Below are 9,215 nucleotides of genomic sequence, written 5' to 3'. Positions count from 1 at the left end.
AACCAAGGGTTGTTATCTATACAACTGCTATAATAAATCTTAATGACCATTGAAACTTTAAACTAGGAGTTTGAAGCATAACTACTCACCATCAAATGATCCACTGCAAGATGTCCAATCAACTTAGAATGAAGCGATGTTGTGTCCAACTCAAGCATATTACTCTTTCTGGCTAAATCATAAAATTTTTGCTCAAGTTGTATCTTGAGATCAAAGCTGAAGGAACTAATTCCATGACAATAGAAAATCAAATAAAAACTATCAACCATACTTTGTTTGAACTGAAGAAGATCAAAAAGGTAGAAAAGGGGTAGACTAGTGTAATGTCGCGAGTCTATACCCTAGACACTACACAGTGCTTACAATCCCAAAGGACCATAAGCTAACCCATGAATGATATCTACTATGAGCACTGAATAATATGCTAAAATAAATGCCAAATAATAGGACAAAATGACGTAAGGTTTAAAATTTGTAAATACTGATAAAGTGTATCAACTGAAATAACAATTTATAAAATTGAACATTGTCTAAAAACTAGTCTGAAAAGCCTCTAACTAAAACTGTCTAAATGTAAATTTAATGGGACAAGCCCCCAACTAACCCCAATTACTAAAATACTAAAACTATTGAAAATCTAAAATAAAATAATATCCTCAAATAATAAGAACTCATTGCTAAATCTACTGCTGGATAAATCTAGATCTATCTATGCATGGTTAAGAACCTGAGCATCGAAACCTATGATATGAAACATCATAGTGCAAGAAAAAGTATACGTTAGTACGTGGAATGTACTGGTATGCTAGATGGGGTAAGGCTGAATATAAGGGTTCATATGCATGAACAATAACTAACTATATGATATAGAGTAACTGAACATGAGAGTACATGGATAAATGATACTACTATAAATACTAAGTGTGCACTCATATGCATATAGATAAATATTGTGACTAAGCTTGTTTGAAAGATAAGTCCTAAATTTTGATACAAAGTAACTGATATCTGAAGTTATAGGTAACTAATTTACTAATACTAGTTTATTGTATTTGATAATCCTGATTCTGTAGAATGGAACAGAGTTCTATTCTAAAGACTGAGACTGAAATTGTAGGAGGTAATCATCAAACTGATAAGCCCCAAATAAGATAAGATAACTGAGTTGGGGTCTAATCTATAACCCAAATTGGAAGGGTTTCAATATGGTTCCACGGGTAAGGACAAGCTAAGAGTTACCCCATCTGATAGGTACTCTAATAAGAATGGTGGAATCCTTAACTGGTAGGTTAAAACACTTCATCAACCCTCAACTGGTAGGTTTGATATCTCAAAATAAGCAGGCTATGTAGTTCTGGAATACAAGGAATGATTCTAAGGATCACATCCAATAATGGCAAGTGAGCCCCTATCCTTGCGTTAACTCGGTGTTGAATCCTACTCCTAATAGAAAGACTCTGAACTGAGCATACTGAACTTGACTGGACTGATACTGAGTTTACTAAGATTTTATGAATTCTATTTCTGACTGAGAGTACTACTGATCATGACATGATTGAGATTCTATAACTGTCACTAGCTCTAGGTAAAATGCAGAATTGTCGAGTATTAAATACCCCCAGGACTCAATATCATGAAAAGTTAAGCATAGCATAATGTTGATTAACATTTAATTTTTCACTTGTTCATAATTCATCCATAGATATTTTTTATCAAACACTTGTAAGGCATCTACTTATTCATGATGGGGGAAAATATGTTATCATGTTATAATTTTGTCAAACACATAGGTAGCATGCTTAGGTTATACGATAATCAACACACATAATTATCATAGCTACATCAATCAACTTGTAAATTGAAGGGGTTCATCAAGATGAACATGTAATTCAACCTATATAATTATCAATTTCATGAATGCTTGTAATTTAATTATGGACAAATGCCCAACAATAACATAAACACGAATTCAATTCAATTCAAGAATGGAAGTTTATAACTCAACAATATTGTAGTTTGAAAATGAATTCATGGACTCCATAGGTGTAAGGGACCCATATATGAACACCTAACATACCTTAGAATTTTAATTCTTGAATGTTCTTGGTGAAATTTCTAGAGCTTTGTTTTTGAATTTTGAAACAAAGGTTTCTTGATTTGAGAGACAATGATGTACTTTGGAGAAAATTAAGTGAATAATGATATATTTTGGTCATTTAGGGATTAATTTTGTGTTTAAGTCTGATCTGGTGTAAGACCCCACTAAGTTCCCTCATAGTTTGAACCTTAGAGCGTGTCAAGCAAAGTGTAATTCTGGCTAAAAAAGATTGAGAAATGACTTCCGAAGTGATTGGTGTTTTAAACATATAGAATTTTATTAGATTTGACTGTTTGTCATGTAGAGAATTGAATTAGCTTTCCAATGATACCAATCATCACATCGAAATAGTATGTCCCTTTTTTGGTCATCGTGCGATGGATGACCCGACGAACCGTCGAACTTGCGATGTTACATCTCTCTAACCATCACAGACCCCGTTAAATATTTTAAAGTCCTTTTTAAATGAGTTTTTAGCCCTTGTCCCTTTTAACCCTCAGATATATTCCAAACAAACTTAATAGCCTCATTATCTCCCAAAATATCCAAAGGCTAGGGTTTCTCCCTCAAGAGCAAATCTAAAACCATTCTCCAAGAAATCCAAGAACTTACCATGGATTCTACAAATTAAGTTGAGATTTTAGTTCCCTAAGTTCAAAGGTTGCAAGAACCCTCTCTCCAAAGTAAGAAAAAAAGTTTAAAGCAAGCTTGTTCACTCAATTTCATAATCTAAGGTATGCAGGAATTTGAACAAGGGTAATCCTTTTATCCTTGTTCCCAAAGGCTTACTTAAACTATGTTTTTCTACAATCTATGAAATCTTACATGAATTTGAATTAGGGTTTATCACCCATTTTTATTGATTGCAATATTTTGATGTTTCCCATGAATTGGGAGTCTAATGGCATGACTTTCACATATTTTATTGAGAAGTTACAGGTGGGTATATACCCCATGGTTTTAATCCTTGAGAAATTAAAAATTGAAATGTTTGAGATATTGAAGTATATGAGTATATTGAGATTTTGAGACAAATTGCTGAAATTTTTTAGATTTCTACATGAGTTATGAATCTATATGCTATCTATTATGCTTTTGATGAGTTTTAACTTGAGATTGAATTATGGGTTGTTGAGCCCTACTCGAGACTTGCAATTTTATAGACTTTTATGCTATAAGGACCGATGATTTGAGTATTTTGAGATTATTGAGAAATATTTCAACCTAATGGTCATGGAGTTTTGAAATCTACTTCACCACATGAGATTATAGATTTGATTGTTGGGTTCTTGTTGAACTATGATACTATTTTTTTATAAGTGGATTTTCGTGAGATGAGAGAGATAAACTAAAGGGAATAGTATTTAGCACTGAGTTGGATAAGTTACTACGATTTCTTACTCCAGAACTATGTGCCACCGTAGATTGGAGATTTTGGACCTAAGGATAATATATTAGGCTTGAGGATGAGATAAGTGATCACTGAATTGAAGTTATACTCCCTAGCAAGAGAATGACGCTTGTCCCTAACGTGGGGTCTTTTCCTTAGGAGGACAAAATGTTGGACTCCATGTAGCTTGCATTGTTTATGTCATTAAGAGAACCTCCCTTGATACATGTTATTTTCCTAATAGTGAAGTCGTAGATTTTCTCCCTAAGACTAAAGTATTTACCCTTGATATAAGAATTTTCTCTAAAACTATGAGATAAGTTATTTCCCTAAACTAGAGTATCTTTTCGTTGAGACAGAATGATTTCCCTAAAGCTTGAAACGAGATATTTTCCTAAAGTAAATCAAATGCCTTTAAGTATATTTCAAAGTTATATGATTCTGAATTCAAAGTACTTGAGTTCAAAAGAGTTATGAGTTCTTGAGAATTAAAGAAGTTTTACTATCCATAAGACATATGAATGAGTTGAAATTATTTTTTAAAGTTTCCTTTAGCCTATGGGTAGTGAGAATAAGAGAAAATTACCAATTTCAAAGTTAAACTATTATGACTCATGAGATTTGTGTTACATGCTCCATTCTACATGATTCATGAGCTTTACCTTTAATTCTTATTAAAGCCATATGGGTCATTACTTATTGCATGCATGATTTGATTAAAAAGTATTGATGTTGTTTTATAAAAATGCATGTACCCCCATATACTCTATACATTCCCAAGTGCTGATCCACATATACGTCTATGTGCTACATTTTCTTATAATATGTGTTTAGGCGATCAATCCTAGCTTCGTTAGGTACTTTCGAGTACCTCTATCTACATTTCTAATGTGGTGAGTCCTCATGGTTCGAGGACCTATCGTTTGACATTTTAGCATTTGAGAGACTATGTTATTACTTTCAGTTCATTTTGAGTCAATTGGGGTCTTTTCCCAATGGCTCTCTAATTCATGGATTAGTGGAGACTTTGTCAGACTAGTGGTCAGATTATGATTGTGTTGAGAATTCCAGTATTATGGATGTTTGGACCGAGTATTTTCTCTGTATATTCTTTCATAGGATATGACTAGGCTAGTGTTTGAATTATTTCATCTTAAAATAAGTATTCTTAGTAGAAGTAGGCTCAAAGAGTTAGCTTGGGGATACTTATAGTCTTAAGCACCGTGTGACATCCTGGGAGGTGATTTTGAGTGGTTACAAACTTGGTATCAGAGCCTAAGGTTTTTAAGGAGTCCTAGGGTATCTGACAAGCCGCATTAAGTAGAATCTTGATCATCGGTGTATAGCGTGCCATATCTTTTAGTAAGAGGCTACGAGATGTTTTAGGAAAAAGTTGTTTCATCTTTCAGATTCTATCATTCCAATAGTTGTCCCTCTTATCTAATAATTTGTACTCTTCTATTTCAGAAAATGCCTTTTTAAAGAGCTAATGTCCGCAAAAATAATGATGAGCAACCCCCACCTATTGATTCCTTGAATGAGACTGTGTCTTATGGTGAGTTTTGGGTGGCCTTTCAAGTGTTATCCCAAGCTATCACCGCTAATGTTTGGTCCAATAAATAGGCCATAATTGCAAATCAACAGGGAGGTGATGTAGCTATGGCTAAGATTCATAATTTTATGTAGATGAATACGCCAGAGTTTTATGGGTCTAAGGAAGATAAGGACCCACAGGTGTACCTTTAGTAGATAAGAAAGATCATATAAGTAATGGATGTTTCTGAGGAAGAAAGTGTTGAGTTGGTGTCCTATAGGCTGAAGGGCATTGCTTATGATAGAGTTGTATCATGGTGGAAGGGTAGAGTTGATAATGCTGCTCCTATGACTTGGTAAGTATTCCAAGATACATTCTTGGACAAGTTCTTTCTACTTAAGATAAGGGAGGCAAAGATTGAGCATTTTATGAACTTTAGGTAGGGCTCTATGACTGTTAAGAAGTACTGCTTGAAGTTCAACCAGTTGGCCAAGTATGCTTCTAATTTAATTTCTGACACCCGGGCTAGTATGAGCAAGTTCATGATTGGTGTTTCTGGGTTGGTACTGAAGGAGTGTAGGACTATGATGTTGCATAGGGCTATGGATCTGGCTAAGTTGATGATGCATAACTAGTAGATGCAGGCGGATAAGATTAGAGATAGAGATAGAGTGAGGGGTAACAAGAGGGTTAAATCTAAGCAGCATGAGTTTAGCTAGCCTAGTTTCCATGGAGGGAGATGCCCTCAGTTTCAGAGACATCCGTCTATTCTAGTGCCTTCATCAGCTAGTGTTCCCATGCCTAGAGTTAGGTAGGAGCAAAGGGCAGGTCTTTTATTTCTAGGTCATAGAACAGTGTTGGTAACAGGCCCCATTATCCTCCTTGTGCTAAGTATGGTATGGATCATCCCAGTAAGTGTTTTATAGATTTGAGAAGTTTTTTTGGTTGTGGAAAGTAGGGACACAGACTTAGTGATTGTCCTAATTCTAGATAGGGGAACAGAGATACCCAACCTCAGGCACACGCTACTAGTGCACCAGCTCCTATCCCTTGTCCCACCCCAGTTCAAGGTGCTTTATCTAGCACTGCAGGTGGTCAACGATAGAACATATTCTATACCTTACCATCCCATCAGGAGCAAGAGAACTCTTCTGATGTTACTACTAGTATGCTCCGTGTCTTCTGTCTTAAGGTTTATGTGTTATTGGACCCCAGGTCAAGTCCCTCTTATGTGACCCCACTTGTAGCCGTGAATTTCAAAATGAGTCCCACAAAGATTTCCAAGCCCTTCTTAGTTTCTACTCCAGTAGGGGAATCAGTTATTGCTAAATAAGTATATAGAGATTATCCTTTTACTGTTCTTCTTAGAGTCATACTTGCGGATTTGATAGAGTTAGGCATAGTGGATTTTGAGCTTTTTCTAGGTGCGGACTGGCTTCATTCTTATTATGCATCTATAGACTGTCGTACCCATGTGGTCAAGTTTCAATTCCCTAATGAGACAGTTTTTGAGTGGTTCGGGAGATCGGTATTTCCCAAGAGTCATTTTATCTCCTATCTCAAAGCGAAAAAGTTAATTTCCAAGGGTTGCATCTATCACCTAGTTAGATTCAAAGACTCTATGTCCAAGACTCTAGCTATTCAGTCAGCCAAAATTGTTAATGAGTTTCTAGATGTTTTTCTTAGAAGATCTCCTAGGGGGTGCCTCATGATAGAGAGATAGAATTCAAGATTGACCTTCTTCAAGACACTCATCCTATTTCTATTCTTCCATAACTTATGGAGCCTGCTAAGCTTAAGGAGTTGAAAGAGAAACTCAAAGATCTTTTAGACAAAGATTTCATAAGGCCCTGTATTTCTTTGACAGGCAGACCTGTTCTATTCGTGCAGAAGAAAGATGGTTCTTTGTATATGTGCATTGACTATCATCAGCTTAACAAGGTTATAGTAAAAAATAAGTATCTTCTTTCGAGAATTGATGACCTATTTGATCAGTTCCAAGGTACAATTTATTTCTCAAGATAGACCTTAGATCCAGCTATCATCAACTTAAAGTGAGGGAATATGATATTCCAAAGATAGCCTTTCGAACCCGCAATGGTAACTTTGAGTTTATAGTCATGTTTTTCGTGCTAACCAATTTCCCAACAGTTTTTATGGACCTCATGAATCGAGTGTTCAAGCAATATCTAGATATGTTTGTCATAGTGTTCATAGATGACATCCTTGTCTACTCCCGCAGTGAGCATGATCATGTATATCACCTTAGAATTGTTTTACAAACTCTTAGAGGTCACCAGTTGTTCGCCAAGTTTAGTAAGTGTGAATTTTGGCAAAGGTTTGTAGCATTTTGGGTCATATTGTTTCAGCCAAAGGTATTAGAGATGATCCCCAAAAGACAAAAGTTGTAAGAAATTGGCCTAGACCTATCTCTCCATCTGACATTAAAAGTTTCTTGGGTCTAGCAGGCTACTACCATCATTTTGTTGAAGGTTTCTATTCTATTGCGTCTCCCATAACCCAGCAGACCCAAAAGAAAGTTCAGTTCCAGTAATCAGATACTTGTGAGAAGAGTTTTCAGGAGTTGAAGACTCGAATTACTTCAGCATCTATGTTGACTTTTCCTCATGGTACAGATGGTTTTATGGTGTATTGTGATGCATTTAGAATTGGTTTAGGTTATGTGTTGATGTAACGGGGTAAGGTTACAGCCTATGCCTCTAGACAGTTAAAGCTGTATGAGAAGAATTACCCAACCCATGATCTTAAGTTAGCTGTTGTGGTCTTTTCTTTGAAAATCTGAAGACACTATCTTTATGGTGTTCATGTTGATGTGTTTTCTGATCATAAGAGCCTGTAGTATGTATTTATTTAGAAGGATTTGAATCTTAGGTAGAGGAGGTGGTTAGAGTTGTTAAAAGAATATGATATGAGTGTGTTGTATCACCCGAGCAAGGCCAATGTAGTTGTGGATATCCTTAGCAGATTGTCTATGGGAAGCATTGCTCATGTAGAGAAAGGTAAAAAAGAGTTAGCTCGTGATGTGCATTGTCTATCTAGATTGGGTGCTAGGTTGCTTGATTCAGCTGAAGGAAGTACTTTGGTGCAAAGTAGTTCCGAATCCTCTTTAGTTTCCAAAGTGAGGGAGAAGCAAGATAGAGATCCTAGTTTAGTTAGACTAAAGAAGGCATTTAAGGGCAAAAAAGTAAAGGTTTTCTCCCAAAGGGGAGATGTCGTGTTGAGATTGTAGGGTAGATTCTGCGTTCTCTGTGTTGATGATCTGAGGCAGAGGATTATGGCTAAAGTGCATGGCACACGATATTCTATTCATCCCAGCTCTACCAAGATGTACCATAACTTGCGGGAAATCTATTGGTGGAATGGAATAAAAAAGGATATAGCTGAGTTTGTAGCAAAGTATGCAACATACCAATAGGTTAAAGTAGATCACTAAAGACCTGTTGGTGTGATGCAAGAGTTTGGTATACCCACGTGGAAGTGGGAGGTGGTGAATATGGACTTCGTGACCTGGTTACCTCTTTCACTTCATCATCATTATTCTATTTAGGTTGTTGTAGATAGGCTGACAAAGTCTGCGCGCTTCTTGTCCTTCCATACATCTTATATAGTGGAGGATTATGCCAGATTGTATATCCTAGGGTTAGTTAGGCTGCATGAAGTTCTTTCATCTATTATTTTTGATAGGGGTACTTAATTTACTTCTCAGTTTTGGAGGGCGTTTTAGTAGGGTCTTGGTACCCAAGTTCTTTTGAGGTTTGCTTTTGATCCGCAGATAGATTTTTAGGCTGAGAGGACCATTCAGACCCTGGAACATATGTTAAGGAAGGTGCTCTTTGATTTCTAAGGTAGTTGGGATGAGCATTTGTCATTGATAGAGTTCGCCTATAATAATAGTTACCATGCTAGCATTGGGATGGAACCATTTGAGGCCTTGTATGGTAGGAGATGTAGATCTCCCATAGGTTGGTTTGAAGTGGGTAAAGCTGCCATGATTGGGCCTGATGCAGTTTCTAAAGTTATGGAGAAAGTTAAGTTGTTTAGAGAGAGGTTAAAGATAGCTTAGAGTCAAGAAAAGTCATATGCCGATGTGAGGAGAAGAGATCTTAAGTTTTAAGTGGGTGATTTGGTGAACTTGAAGATTTCACCCATGAAAAGAGTGAAGAGGTTTGCTA

Source organism: Capsicum annuum, chromosome 9, assembly GCF_002878395.1.
Source record: "Capsicum annuum cultivar UCD-10X-F1 chromosome 9, UCD10Xv1.1, whole genome shotgun sequence".
NCBI lineage: Eukaryota > Viridiplantae > Streptophyta > Magnoliopsida > Solanales > Solanaceae > Capsicum > Capsicum annuum.
Note: the sequence above shows the minus strand (reverse complement) of the source record.